Here is a 16,573-nt window from a genome sequence, read left to right as displayed (position 1 = left end):
ATTTTAATTAGGTTAGTTAGCCCAGACACTGACACGCAGGGCCCACAGGTCAGTTTGACCTGGACGGCGCCCGCTGACCTGCTGAGGTCAGCATGAGGTCATGCTGACGCAATAATTCCTTTCTGGAATTAAAATAAATTAGGAAATGATTTATAAATTCCAGAAAATTGTATAAACTTCTAAAAATCATAGAAATTCAACCGTAACTCCAAATTAAATAATTTATATATGAAAAATTATCAGAAAAATTCAAGGAATCCATCTGTACCATTTTCATGCATGTTAGAACAACTTATAGCTGCTGTATAGCACAAATCAATTAAATGGCATTTGAATAATCACATATGGAGTTTGAATTTGAATCTTGTATTCAAACCAACTTCATTTAATCTGTTGCTAGTTGCATTAGCTCAAACACATTCATATTGCCATGTCATGAGCATGCATCATATTGTGCATTGCATTGATTGTATTTCTTCTTTGTTGCCGGTATCTGTTCCCTCCCGGTAGACGATGTTCCGACGTTGTGATCGTTGACACTGATGAAGACTCAATGTTATCTTCAGAAGTGCCAGGCAAGCAAAACACCCTTGTTCATTCCGATATAATCCTACTCTCTCGCTCCTGCTCTCTTTTACTGCATTAGGACAACAACAATTCATCTGTTACTTGTTGCGGTAGCTGAACCCCTTTATCCTCTGCATGACCTGTCATTCCATAGTAAATAGATGAAACCCACTAGCATGAGTAGGAGTTGTTTGAGCCCTGTTGTGCCTACTCATTCTTGGTTGTTTGTCATGCCTGCTACTGCTTAGAGTTGTGTCAGGTCTGATTCATCGGGAATGAATCAGAGGTGTGTGAATATGTCCTACTGTGTGTGAGCTAAGTGTGTGAACACGATTTGGTAAAGGTAGCGGTGAGAGGCCATGTAGGAGTACATGGTGGGTTGTCTCATTGCAGCCGTCCTCAGGAACTGAGTTCTGTGTTTGTGATCCATGATTCAGCTACTACCACGCATTGGGCCCGAAACCAATGGACCCTCTTGGCTTCTTGATCACCCTTGTCCTCTGTCCAGGAGTTGCAAGTAGTTTCTGGTGTTTGTAGTATGCTGGAGGCCGTGGGCAGCGCTGACCGGAGGGGTGGGCTGTGATGCGGTAGGCACGTGGCACGGTGTACCGGGCGCCCGTTTGGTGTCTCGGGAACCCTGTTCACATCGTTTGGGGCTGTGAGCGAAACTCCGGCCGGATCTCCTCATGGATGGAACCCGAATAGGCGATAAACCTGGACTAGAGACTTGAGTGTTTAGGCAGGCCGTGGCCGACACCCACGTTGGGCTTCCGCTTGAAGGTTGCCGAGTACATGACGTGTAAACGGCGGTAAGTGGTGAGAGCGTGTGTGAAGAAGTACACCCCTGCAGGGTTAACATCATCTATTCGAATAGCCGTGTCCGCGGAAAAGGACTTCTGGGTTGCTTATATCAGTTCATAGACAAGTGAAAGTGGATACTTTAAAATACGCAAGATAAGCGTGAGTGCTATGGATGGCGTTCTCGTAGGGAGACGGGAGCGGATCCATAGTGGTGTATTGATATGGTGAATATGTGGACTCGTGTGCGCCACCTCAAAAGAGTTACTTGCAGTCGTAGTTCAGGATAGCCACCGAGTCAAAGCTGGCTTGCTGCAGTTAAACCCCCACCATCCCTTTGTTGATAATGATGCATATGTAGTTAGTTCTGATGTAAGTCTTGCTGGGTACATTTGTACTCACATTTGCCTATTTTATGTTTTTGCAGAGAGACTTCGGTCTCGCTAGTAGTACCGCGTGGACTTCGACGTTTAGCTTGTTACCTCAGCTACGATCTTGTGCCCTCGGCAGGATCTGGTAGATAGTCAGGCTTCTCAGCCTTTTTCATTTTATAGTTGTCTGTACTCAGACATGTTAAGCTTCTGCATGTGCTTTGACTTGTATGCTCTGAATGTTGGGTCATGAGACCCCTGTTTGTAATATCTCGCTCCTCGGAGCCTATTGAATAAATACTTGAGTCGTAGAGTCATGTTGTGATGCCATGTTGTATTTGCACATATCGAGCATATTGTGTGTATGTTATTGAAATGCTTGGTATGTGTGGGATCTGGCTATCTAGTTGTTTATCCTTAGTAGCCTCTCTTACCGGGAAATGTCTCCTAGTGTTTCCACTGAGCCATGGTAGCTTGCTACTGCTCCGGAACACTTAGGCTGGCCGGCATGTGTCCTTCTTTGTTCCTGTGTCTGTCCCTTCGGGGAAATGTCACGTGATGAATACCGGAGTCCTGTTAGCCCGCTACAGCCCGGTTCACCGGAGTCCTGCTAGCCCAGTGCTACAGCCTGGATTCACTCGCTGATGACCGACACGTTCGATGCTGGGTCATGGATGCCTGTCCCTATAAGTTAGTGCCACTTTGGGTTTACGACTAGCCATGTCAGCCCGGGCTCCTTATCATATGGATGCTAGCGACACTGTCATATACGTGTGCCAAAAGGCGCAAACGGTCCCGGGCAAAGGTAAGGCGACACCCGTGGGAATACCGTGCGTGAGGCCGCAAAGTGATATGAGGTGTTACATGCTAGATCGATGTGGCATTGAGTCGGGGTCCTGACATTCGCTGCCAAACCGTGCGCCATACCGTACCAATCCAGAGGAGATGAAGGAGATTATGCGTCAAGTACAGGAGCTGCTCGACAAAGGTTATATACACGAATCTCTTAGTCCTTGTGATGTTCCTATCATACTAGTGCCAAAAAAGGATGGTACATCGCGTATGTGTGTTGATTGTAGAGGCATTAATAATATTACTATTCGTTATCGTCATCCTATTCCTAGGCTAGATGATATGCTTGATGAATTGAGTGACTCTACAATATTCTCCAAAGTTGATTTGCGTAGTGGATACCATCAAATTCGTATGAAATTGGAAGACGAATGGAAAACAACATTTAAAACTAAGTTTGGATTATATGAGTGGTTAGTCATGCCTTTTGGGTTAACTAATGCACCTAGTACTTTCATGAGATTAATCAACGAAGTTTTACGTGCTTTCATTGGATGATTTGTGGTAGTCTATTTTGATGCTATACTGATTTATACAGATCTTTAGAGGAATATTTGGAACATTTACGTGATGTTTTATTGCTATACGTGATGCACGTTTGTTTGGTAACCTTGGGAAGTGCACCTTTTGCATCGACCGAGTATATTTTCTTGGCTATGTTGTTACTCCACAGGGAATTGAAGTTGATAAAGCCAAGATTGAAGCTATTGAGAGTTGGCCGCAGCCCAAAACAATCACACAAGTAAGGAGTTTTCTTGGTCTCGCTGGATTCTATATGCGTTTTGTGAGAGATTTTAGCACCATTGTTGCACCTCTCAATGAGCTTACAAAGAAGGACGTGCCTTTTGTCTGGGGTACCGCATAGGAAGAAGCCTTCACGGTATTGAAAGATAAATTGACACATGCTCCTTTACTCCAACTTCCTGATTTTAGTAAGACTTTTGAGCTTGAATGTGATGCTAGTGGAATTGGATTAGGAGGTGTGTTATTACAAGATGGCAAACCAGTTGCATACTTTTCTGAAAAACTAAGTGGGCCTAGTCTGAACTATTCTACTTATGATAAAGAATTATATGCTCTTGTTCGGACTTTAAAAACATGACAACATTATTTATGGCCCAAAGAATTTGTTATACATTCTGGTCATGATCTTTGAAACACACTAAAAGTCAAGCAAAACTGAACCGTAGACATGCTAAATGGGTTGAATTCATTGAGACTTTCCCTTATGTCATTAAACACAAGAAGGGTAAAGAAAATGTTATTGCTGATGCATTGTCTCGTCGTTATACTATGCTTTCACAACTTGACTTTCAAATATTTGGTTTGGAGACCATCAAAGATCAATATGTGCATGATGCTGAATTTAAAGATGTATTGCAGAATTGTAAAGAAGGGAGAACCTAGAACAAGTTTGTCGTTAATGATGGATTCGTGTTTCTTGCTAATAAGCTATGCATTCCAGCTAGCTCCGTTCGTCTTTTGTTGTTGCAGGAGGCGCATGGAGGAGGATTAATGGGACACTTTGGCGTGAAGAAGACGGAGGATATACTTGCTACACATTTCTTTTGGCCAAAGATGAGATGGGATGTTGAGCGTTTTGTTGCTCGCTGCTCTACATGTCAAAAAGCTAAGTCACGACTCAATCCTCATGATTTATATATGCCTTTGCCTGTACCTAGTGTTCCTTGGAAGGATATATCTATGGACTTTGTTTTAGGTTTACCTCGAACAAAGAAGGGGAGGGATAGCATATTTGTTGTCGTGGATAGATTCTCGAAAATGGCGCACTTTATACCATGTCATAAAAGCAATGATGCTGTTAATGTTGCTGATTTGTTCTTTCGTGAAATGATTCGCTTGCATGGTGTGCCAAATACTATTGTTTCAGATCGTGATACTAAATTTCTTAGCCACTTTTGGAGATGTTTATGGGCTAAGTTGGGGACCAAAATGATTTTTAGTACTACTTGTCATCCCCAAACTGATGGACAAACTGAAGTAGTCAATAGAACATTGTCTACTATGCTTAGGGCTGTTTTGAAGAATAATAAGAAAATTTGGGAAGAATGCTTGCCTCATATTGAATTTGCTTATAATTGTTCATTGCATTCTACTACTAAGATGTGCCCTTTTCAAATTGTGTATGGTTTTCTACCTCGTGCACCTATTTGTTATCTCTTCCATCTTCGGAGAAGGTTAATTTTGATGCTAAACAATGTGCTGAATTAATCTTAAAAATGCATGAGTTAACTAAGGAAAACATTGAGCATATGAATGCTAAATATAAACTTGCTGGAGATAAGGGTAGAAAACATGTTGTCTTTGCACCTGGAGATCTTATTTGGTTATATTTACGTAAGGATAGGTTTCCTAATTTGCGCAAAGCAAAGCTAATGCCACGTGCTGATGGTCCTTTTAAGGTGTTAGAGAAAATAAATGATAGTGCATACAAACTTGAGCTGCCTGCAGATTTTGGGGTTAGTCCCACTTTTAACATTGCAGATTTGAAGCCTTATTTGGGAGAGGAAAATGAGCTTCCGTCGAGGACGACTTCATTTCAAGAAGGAGAGGACGATGAGGACATCAATACCATTGTTACACCCACAACCCCTACTGCTACATATACTGGACCAATTACTAGAGCTCGCGCACGCCAATTAAATTATCAGGTACTTTCGTTTCTTGGTAATGATTCTAATGTTCACGAGAATATGATGCTGTCTAAATTTGATACATTTGTTTTGCTTACAAATGAAGGGCCTAGCATGGATAAGAGGGAAGAACACTGGAGCAAGACCAAGCATGGAGATGATGGCATGCGCAAGGGGAACAAGAAAGGAGTTACAAGTGATGATTTCAGGAGTTTAAAGCCACCATAATGAGTGCATGAAGCCTTGGACAAAATATACAAGATGCCACTTCATAAATTTTGTCCAGAGGCTATTCTAGGTGCTGCGTCACCTTATTATTGGGCCAGGCCCATGTAATTTCGAAATACATAAGTATAGGCTATTTTAGAGTCTGTATGTGTGGAGAAACAAGAGATAGGGTTGGTTTCGGACCCCTTCCCCAAGGGCCACGAAATTCCCCCCTCTTCCTCCATATATACAGCCCTTAGGGCACCGTTTAGACTTTGGATTTTGTTTACATTAAAATTTCGCCATAGCTGCAACTTCGCGTACTTCGTTTGTGTTCAACGACAAGACAAAGGCGTCTCAGAACCCCACCTTCATTAATAAAACTTTCCTCTTATATTGCAATATCCAGATTGCAATCTCAGTTTCTTGCTTGTTCTTCGTTTGCTCGCAGGAAAACAGAACCTCGTGGTCAGTTTGATCGTGCTCCGGCATGGTCAATAACCCCTCGGAAGTTGGTTTAGCGATTGCTAAGGCGCGACGTCTCACACGTTCGTAGTCGGATCGTCAAGGTCGACTCCCACAGAAAACGATAGCCACCATCTCATAGAAAGAAGGGACACCTTTGCCTCTATCAGAGGTATGATGTGGGAGTGGTAGTAAAGTCTCGATTAAAGAGTATGCCCATCACCTCCCAATTGCATTGGAATGTGTATAAGGATAAAGTTGAGGAATCACAATACAAGTTGCTTGAGTTATTTGCCACAAAGGTTGAAGTTTCTCGGCTACTACCCGACTTGAACCGGAATGTATCCTCCCCAATACACGATGGTGTCGAGGTGTATGTCCACAATGCTTCTAGCTAACCGCCAAGTAGCCAACCAAATGAAGAGGATATCAATGTTGGAGCCATAGTAGTTTGCAGTGATGCTATTGATGATGTTGAAGATGATGCCATTGCTCATGTTGATGAATATGCCAGTGCTCATGTTGATGAATATGCTATTGCTCAAGATGATGTGTATGCGGAAGGAGAAGTGATCTTTTGTACCAACAAGACATGGACCGTAACCTCCCTTATAGCCGTATGTGTGGGTATGAGTCAGATGACGAGGGTCCGCCGGAAGAATTTGATGAGGATGAATTCACCGCGCAAGAAAATCAAGTCTACAAGAAGGTCAATGGCAAGGAAAGAGGACCCTCATTGTTTCGTGATCTTAGTCTTGCCGACAAGGCCGTTGTTGATGGCGGCATGAGGTTGGGTTTGATCGAACCATCAACTTGCTCGAGGATGGGTGATCCAAGGCCACCCGATGAGGACGAGAATGATCATTTTAAGAAAGGGATCAAGTTTGGTTGTTTGCAAGAGTTCAAGATATGGTTGAGTGACTATGCCATTTGGAACCATAGGCCGTATGTTGTTGGTCATTCAAACCAAAATGTGCGCTACATCATCAAATATGACAAAGAAGGTTGCCCATGGAAGGTTCATGGAAGAAAGATTAATGTAAACCGAGCAATGGGAGTTGAAGAGTTGTGTGGCCACCCATGAGTGCATACCACCGGACAAAGTGGACCAAAGCAAGGGACACCGTCAACTCACGTCCGAGTATCTAGGCTACAAATTCTTGAATGAGATATCCCATGATGCAACCGTGAAGGTGAAGTTCCTCATGAGTTCGGTCTTCGAACGATTAGGGTACGAGGTCAAGTATGGAAAGGTGTGGATGGCCAAGGCAAACGCTATAAGGATGTTGCATGGCGATTATGCCGCCACGTACAATATCCTTCCGAGACTATCGAGAGCCATTGCTCATTGGAACCCGGGCGTGCGCCATAGGGTTGAGTCAATTGAGGGAGTGTTTCATTGTGCTTTTTGGAGCTTTGGGCAATGCATCGAGGCATTTAGGCATTGTCACCCCGTCTTATCAATTGATGGCACATTCTTGACCGGCAAGTACAAGGGCATGTTGATGGTTGCAATGGCCCACTCATCTAATGACAATGTGTTGCTGGTGGCATTTGCGTCGGTGCCTTCCGAGCACAATGACAACTGGGAATAGTTTATGGATCATTGATGACGATGGTGCTTGGCCCTAAAAGATAGGTGTGCATCATATCAGGTCGCCATCATGGGATTCTAAAAGCAATAGAAGTTGACATTCCAGGCTATCCAAAGCTCCAACACCGTTGGTGCATGAGGCGCTTCATGGAAATTTTTTACCGAGCATGCAAGAGTAAGGAGTTTTGCAAGGATCTTACCCATGTTTGCATGGCATTCAACACTGACACATTCCAAATCCGCTATGATTAACTATTCAAGGTGTTGGAGAAGAACAAAGGAGGGAGAGAATTCTTGACAAGGCATCTTCCGGAGAAGCATAAGTGGCCACGTGCTCACGACGAAGGAGGTTTGAGATACGGAGACATGGCAAGTAACATGGCAGAATGCTTCAACAGTGTGCTCAAGGGTGTTCGTTCCTTGCCGGTGACTGCAATAGTTAAATATACTTTCTTCAAGCTCAACGAGTATTTTCTGAGGCATTCCGAAGTCACCGCCAATTGGATAGGTGAAAAGATGGAGTTTCCCTTCAAAGTTCAGGATTGGTTGAAGCATCAAGCGTGTGAAGTCCTCACATCAACCAATCATTAGTTTTAGTGAAAAAGAAATGATCTACCAAGTCAATGAGCCGGGTGGCACAACAAGGGACGGCGTGACGTACGGTGGGGTAGCGTATAAGGTGCACCTCAAGAACCGGTGGTGTCAGTGTGAGAGACCTCACACGTATCGTTGGCCTTGCTCGCATGTGATGACCGCGGCAAGGGCGAGAAACTTGAACCTATCCGATGGTACCACCATGCGGTTGCATGAGTTCACATTGGAACAAATGAGCTTGACATGGGCGCCTCGGTTCCATCCCTTCCTCGATCAGTCAAAGTGGCCTGAGTATGATGGGCCACACATCGTTCCCGATCCCAACTTATGGTGCCGACAAAGGGAAGAAGAAGAAAGAAGAGGTTTATGAGTGACATGGATGATCTAGCTGGATACACCAGAATGAAACAATTCGGTAGCGGCCATTTCATGGAAGCACCGGAAATCAATAGTTGTGGTCAATGTGACAAGCCGGGAGACAATGTTAAGAAATGCACCAAAAGGCCACGACCAGAGGCAGGAGTGGTGGCCGTGGAGGACGGGCGACTCTTAGAGGCAGTGGATGAGGAGGCACTATTGGTGCGCGCGGAGGAAGGTCGAGTCTTAGAGGAGCCGACGGCGGTGGTCGTGGTTCCCGTGGTTGTAGGACGCGAAGGACTGATAGAGGGAGGCCTATTGACATTTTGGTTGACCCGCATGGTTGAAATAATATGAATGGTGACTATTTTGTAGACATTTTGTTTATTGTTTTTCTTGCTTCTATACATGCTTATTTACTTTACTAACAATCAATTTTTTCTTCATAGGCATGGCTTCATCTGGTTCCATGACGAGGCCCCCCGTGTGCTAATCGAGGACATGTCGGACAAGTGGGGAGACGCCAAGTTGGACAAGTTGAAGGAAAAAGATATGAAAACTCCATCATGTTGGTGTGGATATGTTTGCAAAGTGAAGGTATCCACCGACCGGAAGAAGTCATGGATAGAAGGAAGGAGATTTTTTATCCCAACTATGCACATGATCGTCCTCGTCCAACTCATGCCTATGATGTATTGCCGGTATGTTGTGCAAGTTCAAAGATTATTCTCAAGGTTGCTTCAACTTGAACCTGTATCACTAATAACCAAATTTGTTCTTCCTGCCGCCTCCACTTTGCAAGTACTTATCATGGATAGATCAAGATGTGCCAGAAGATGTTAAAAAGGATGAACATCAAGATTATCTTAGGAAGCAGCGGTTGTTTCAAGAAGCATTTTAGAGAGCCTTGGATGAAGAGCGTCGTTAGAAGGAGAAGATGGAGTGAAAGAAGCGTGAGGAGGAGAGGGCACACAAAGAGAAAGGTTGCTCGTCAAGAGGAGAGGGCAAGAAAGCTTGCAAGGGCTCGTGAAGCCCAAGAGGAGGATGAGACACGTGACAAGAAAGGAAAATGGCCTCGTGTGACCCAATAAGGCTCTATCATGCAAGATGACATGAACTATGCCTTCGATTCGAGAACTCTTGTCATGAACTATGTATTTGATTGGAAAACTTGTCACGAACTTTGTCTTTGATTCGAAACTTGTCATGAATTATGTACTTAAATTTGCAAATTAGGAACTATGTCTTAGCCTTAATTTTTCCATGACTGTGCATTAGATTTGTTTTGCCATGATTATTTGATGTTGACGATGTTACTATAGAACAAAAAATAGGGGAAACTCTATTTCCCAAACCTACCGCCAGGGGGTATGGTGGTAGGGTAAATAACCCTACCGCCAGGGCCCTTGGCGGTAGGGCAGCATGCCTCGCAGTGTGCGTTCGATGAAGTAAACGGCCCTGGTTTTTGTGGTAGGGTTAACTACCGTACCGCCAAGGGCCCCGGCAGTAGGGTAGCGCAATTCTGTAATGAAAACAAGCCAGGATTTTGCGGTAGGGTTAGCTGCCCTACCATCAAGGGCCCTAGCGGTAGGGTAGCATACTTCTGTAACAGAAGAAAGTTGCATTTTGCGGTAGGGTTAGCTACCCTACCACGGGGGGCCCTGGCGGTAGGGTAGCAACATATTCTATAACCAAAATGAGCTTGATTTCTGTGGTAGGTTTAGCTACCCTACCACCGGGGGGCCTGGCGATAGGGTAGCAATTTCCCTACTTTTACAAGTACATATCCATTAAATCATTACATCACCAAACTCTGACACGTTCAAATACCAAAGACATGCATAAATAACATCACATCATTACATCAACAAACTCCGACATGTTGAAATACCAAAGACATGCATAAATAACACCACATCATTACATCAAGTTCCATCTACCAAATTTAAATGACTTAGAGCACTAGTCCAAGTGGCAAATATCCAGATGACAAGTGTTCTACACCGGAAAGGAGCCCCTAATAAGCCAGAAAGTAGTTCCTAACCGCCTTAATACGTTTGACTTGTGCATCACGCTCTGGATTGGCTTCGATTGATACTCGGCAGAACCCGCCCAATGGATAATCGAACCCTTTTTTCCTTGCGGAACCAGGTCCATCGAGCACGACAGGTTGGATTCTCTGACACTCCTTGATCGATTGCCCATCCAATGATTTGACCGGGCTTTGCATGTCCAGCTCGCTGAATTCATCAATGCTTACGAAGAACGCTATCTCCATTGCCAAAGTGTATCTACATTCATCTTTCTTCTCCCGCAACTCATGAACTAGCTTATCTTTTCTTTCTCGAGCTCTTCAGGGAAATTACATAACACACACACTTGTTAAAATCCCGCATAGCTGCGTTTGCCTCTTCACAACTCTTAATCCATTTTAAAGCTCCATCATCATCCGGCGGCGTCGTTCTCCTCCACACTTCTCATATGCTATCTGCACCGGGGACTTGTTTTCCATGCTACATGACATGAAACAAAACAAAACTCAAATCAAATGATATAAGACATACACAAAACATAGCTTATTTACAAATTACCTAAGACAGGAAGTTCTCACGGGTTCAAATGACATAGGGTACATAACATAAGGACGAGTTCAAATGACATAACTTACATAACGTAAGTACAAGTTCAAACGACATAGGTTACATAAGAAAGCAAATGGTAAGGTGTACATGCCATTATAGTCCAAATGACACTACGACATCATGTAGTTCAACCCCCTTTATTCGTCCATCAACATGACATCTTTGTTGTACGGTCCCGGGTTGCAACAAATGACATCATTTCTTTTACGGACCCAAGCCCAACGAGAAGCCCGTCTTGCTATCGGTGATGATGGTTGCCTAACTACCTAGTCAATGATTTGGCCAGGGGTTTTCAAGTCCATCTCATGCACTTCATCCCTTGTTCCGCACAATGCAATTTGCCTTGCAAGAGCACGTATATGAAATTTATCTTCCTTCTTGAGCTTGCTTATGTTTTTCTCTTTAGCTTCGTACACCTTCTCATTGTCCTCGCACTTAGACACAAGTAATTTGAAAAGTCTATACAAGCTACATTCAATGCATCGACGACTTCAAACCACGACTTCATCTTTTCCTCAATGACTGCAGTTCACGCTTCGCCGCCGCCTCTGCAGAAGACCCAAAAAAGATGACCGATCCCATCCTACAAGTCAAGGGTAACTATAACGGTCATCCAAGGCAAAAACATAACCTCGTTTACTACCACTAATCATAGGACTTGATCGAGTTACGGGTAACTACTATAGCAGTCATTAGGCATATACTTAACCATAGCCCTAACAAAAGCCTAAATGATAGCTCTTAGTACCCCCAACAATGCTAGTCACACAATACATAGTCAAAGCTCAAACATTACCCTAAATGCATCATATACATTGATTTCACCACAACAAAATCATGAACTAGGGTTTGCAACAAAGTGAGCTAAAAACATGATTCCAACCAACCAAAACTAGGGGGAGTGAGGGAGGTACCTTGGGTGATGAAAGTGCTCCAGATCCATTGGACAAATCTGAAGCAAATGAGTGAGATTTGAGAGGGTTTGTGTGAGGAGAAGAGGGGAGAAGAGGACTCGAGCTCGAAAGAGGGAGAATGGGGAATGGGGGTGAATGAGTGGGTAGGGGAGCACATCCCCCACCCCACAACCCTATCCAGAGGCCTACCACCAAGGTCCATGGCGGTAGGTTATGCCACCCTACCGCCGAGGGCCTAGCGGTAGGGGCCTTTGCCAGCTGGGCTGAAGCAAACGGCTGTTAACTGTAGCCGAAAGGCTTACTGCTGGAGGCGTTGGCGGTAGCCTGTGTTGAGCTACCGCCGAGGCCTATGGCGGTAGACAAAAGGGTCAAATCCCAAAAAATTTCCAGACGGGTGTCAGATCTGGGATAACTAGACGAAAAGGGTCAAAACACGAATTTTGGCCCCATCCGGCGCGCTACTACCGGAGGAAGCCATGCCAGGACGACACTAACCGTCGTGTCTGATTCTTGGCGTACACACCGGACCAGCTCCTCGCCCAGTCTCAGGCCAACTCCAATGTGCCGATTCATATGGTCCGCTTGTGTTCGTCAGGTCCAATGGACAAAAAATATGGCTCAACGCGTCGACACAAAAGGACGAATGTTCCTTAAGACTCATTTCCGATCTGGGCTGGGTTTGTGTCTTCGCGGACACACAACAGACACCCATGACATCCTCTTCATGTCCTTCTGTAGCATGTCCGCCCGTGGCACACCAATGCACCACTCTCCCCCAAAACCCTCCCACCCTCGCACCATGGCCGACGCGCCCAACCCCGCCCTCGCCCCCATCCGGGCCGACACCATTGCCGTTGGCGCTGAAGAGGCCGAAGAAGGTGCACACCGCGGAAGAGACTGCCGCTGAGACGACGAAGAGGGCTGGACAAAGGAGGAAGGAAAAGGCAGAAAAAGAAGCCGCCGCCGCCCTAGTCGCAGTCGCTCAGCCCAGGCTGCCGCTGCGGAAAGTGATGCCCTCATTGCCAAGGCCGTGAGATACGTTGGAGACGTATCAACTAGAAATTAGTCTTAATAACCCACAAGTGTAGGGGATCGCAACAGCTTTCGAGGATAAAGTATTCAACCCAAATTTATTGATTCGACACAAGGGGAGCCAAAGAATATTCTTGAATATTAGCAGTTGAGTTGTCAATTCAACCACACCTGGATAACTTAGTATCTGCAGCAAAGTGTTTAGTAGCAACCGTGGTATGATAATAAAGGTAATGGTGGCAAAAGTAAAGATAATAGTTTTTGGGTTTTCGTAGTAGTTGTAACAGTAGCAACGGAAAAGTAAATAAGCGAAGAAGAATATGTGAAAAGCTCGTAGGCAATCGATTAGTGATGGATAATTATGCCGGATGCGATTCCTCATGTAATAGCTATAACATAGGGTGACACAGAACTAGCTCCAGTTCATCAATATAATGTAGGCATGTATTCCGTAAATAGTCATACGTGCTTATGGAAAAGAACTTGCATGACATCTTTTGTCCTACCCTCCCGTGGCAGCGGGGTCCTAGCGGAAACTAAGGGATATTAAGGCCTCCTTTTAATAGAGAACCGGAACAAAGCATTAGCACATAGTGAATACATGAACTCCTCAAACTACGATCATCACCGAAAAGTATCCCGATTATTGTCACTTCGGGGTTGTCGGATCATAACACATAATAGGTGACTATAGACTTGCAAGATAGGATCAAGAACACACATATATTCATGAAAACATAATAGGTTCAGATCTGAAATCATGGCACTCAGGCCCTAGTGACAAGCATTAAGCATAGCAAAGTCATAGCAACATCAATCTCAGAACATAGTGGATACTAGGGATCAAACCCTAACAAAACTAACTTGATTACATGGTAAATCTCATCCAACCCATCATCGTCCAGCAAGCCTACGATGGAATTACTCACGCACGGCGGTGAACATCATGAAATTGGTGATGGAGGATGGTTGATGATGACGAGACGACGAATCCCCCTCTTCGGAGCCCCGAACGGACTCCAAATCAACCCTCCCGGGAAAGATTAGGGCTTGGCGACGGCTCCGTGTCGTAAAACGTGATGAAACTTTCTCTCTAATTTTTTTCTCCCTGAACGTGAATATATGGAGTTGGAGTTGAGGTCGGTGGAGGTCCAGGGGGCCCACGACATAGGGGGGCGCGCCCTGTAGGGGGGGGGGGGCGCCCCTGTCTCGTGGACAGGGTGTGGGCCCCCTGGTGTATTTCTTTCGCCCAGAAAATCTTATTAATTCCAAAAAGTGCCTCCGTGGATTTCCAGGACATTCCGAGAACTTTTCTTTTCTACACATAAAACAACATCATGGCAGTTCTGCTGAAAACAACGTCAGTCCGGGTTAGTTTCATTAAAATCATGCAAGTTAGAGTCCAAAACAAGGGCAAAAGTGTTTGGAAAAGTAGATACGTTGGAGACGTATCACCGTGCAATAGGCATTCCTCATTCTACGGTACCAAGAGCCGACCCTTCTCGCCGCCACCATCGCGGCGGCCATCACGGGCTCATCGGCAGCCCATTTGCCCAAGCTTCCGGAGTCTCCACGCATGCCAACGCCGCCGACGTATGGGTACCATCCCGGACACGACCCGACATCATCCTGCTTCTCCACGTAGCCAATTGTCTCGATGGTGCCCCTGATCTCAATGCCACCCCCGTTGCCGGTCAGTCCACCGGGATGCAAAGGAAGCACCCACGGGCCACCACCATAGGCAACTTACCCGATGCTCGCAAGCTGTTTGTTGATATGCAGACCCCGACGACGGACGACCTGGCATTCATGGAGGAGATTATTAATGAGGGTCGCCTAGGGTATGATCTCGAGGAGACTCAAAGCCAAGACGACCGCGACCAAGACACCTAAGGCTAAGACCCCCACGACCACCTCGGCCAAGACACCCAAGGCCAAGAAAGTCAAGACCAAGACGGTGTCGACATCGACGATGAGCCATTTTTTCATGATGAGCTATCGCATCAAGCCAATGCACAAAAGAGGTGGCAAAGCATGAGGACGGGAGCATACACGAAGGATGATGACAAGTTAATTTGCAAAGCTTGGATGGAAATTGGATGAGATTCCAAAACTGGTGAAGGAACAACATTTTGTAAGAGGGTACGTGCATACTTCCATGAACGCCGCAAGTTCGATCCCTACAAATTTGAAAGTGGCCATACAGATATTTCAGTCCAAAAGAGGTGGGCCTTCATCCAATTAGAGTGCAACAAGTTTTGTGCCTCCCGTGAGGATATCACCGACCGGCCCGTGAGTGGCCTTGGCATCAAAAGACATAGTGTACAGTTTCTACCCTTGTTCATATGATAATTTGTCGTTCTCCTATGCATATGAATGTATCTTCTTGTTTTCATCTTCATTAGCAAGCTTTCGAACTTCAAAAATCTTCAAGGCCCAACATGGGAACACGCCATTCACTACCCATTGTTGGATGATGATTTGTGAGTGCTAAAAGCTTAAGTAGCAATAAGCTACCTAAAAGAAACATGGGCTTCCATCTGTGGTTGAACGAAGCGAAGGTGAGAAGCGGCCGAGAGGAAGACCAATTCCAAGGTGGACGAAAAACGTGATTCTTTGCAAGAAACTTTGAAGGGTTTCATGACCCAAAAGGAGGTGACAATTGAGAAGAAGGATGAGAGGAAGCGCCAAGAGAAAGAGGAGCAAATGAAGACCTTCTTTGACATACAAAAGAAAAGCTCAAGATCGATGAGACCAATGCCCAGACAAGAGAAAACGAGATAAAGCCCAAGCTAATCTCAAAACAATCGGAGATAATGGCGGTGGACTTGAGGAAGATCCCTCCCCCCTAATGGCTTGGTTCGAGAAGAATCAAAAGGAGATGCTCAAGCTAGCGTGATCATCTTATGTTTGGCCGAGATGCATGAACTATGTCCGTGCTGCGATTCTTTTTGTATGCAACATGGATTCTAAACTATGGCTGGTAATGGAGATTATTTTGTATGCTGGCATGTCTGAATGCTAGCATGGATTCTAGCTACTATGCAAATATGTTTGTTTGTTGGAAAAAATTCAGCCAGACAGACCAATGGGTCGGCTGGATGGGTGCATGGTCAAATTTGCGTGGACTCTGCACCTACAGCCAACCCAAACGACATAAAGCGAAGCAATTCCGCGTCCATTTGCATCATGGCGTTAGAGTTGGCCTCAATACCCAACATCACTAGTGGTTTGCCCCTAGGAACGTTGCCTCATTGTCCCTGGCGAAGTCCTCTGACGGCTCACTGCTCCGCCCCGCAGCAAGGATTTTGAGAGCTACCATGTCGTTCTCATCGACCGACAATCTTGAATCGCAACAACCACAAAATGACGTGCACATCTTTGCGGTCTCCACAACTTTAGAGTTCTGCGTCGACCCCCGATCAATTCAATTCACATGGTGCGGCGGCAGTAGGGCCTGCCACCTCGAGGCCGGGGGTTCGGTAGCGGGAGAAGTCAGCAGCGGAGAGAGAGAGAGAGAGAGAGA

The sequence above is a fragment of the Triticum dicoccoides genome, chromosome 7B, assembly GCF_002162155.2.
Source record: "Triticum dicoccoides isolate Atlit2015 ecotype Zavitan chromosome 7B, WEW_v2.0, whole genome shotgun sequence".
Classification (NCBI taxonomy): Eukaryota; Viridiplantae; Streptophyta; class Magnoliopsida; order Poales; family Poaceae; genus Triticum; species Triticum dicoccoides.
This window is presented reverse-complemented; position numbering follows the sequence as displayed.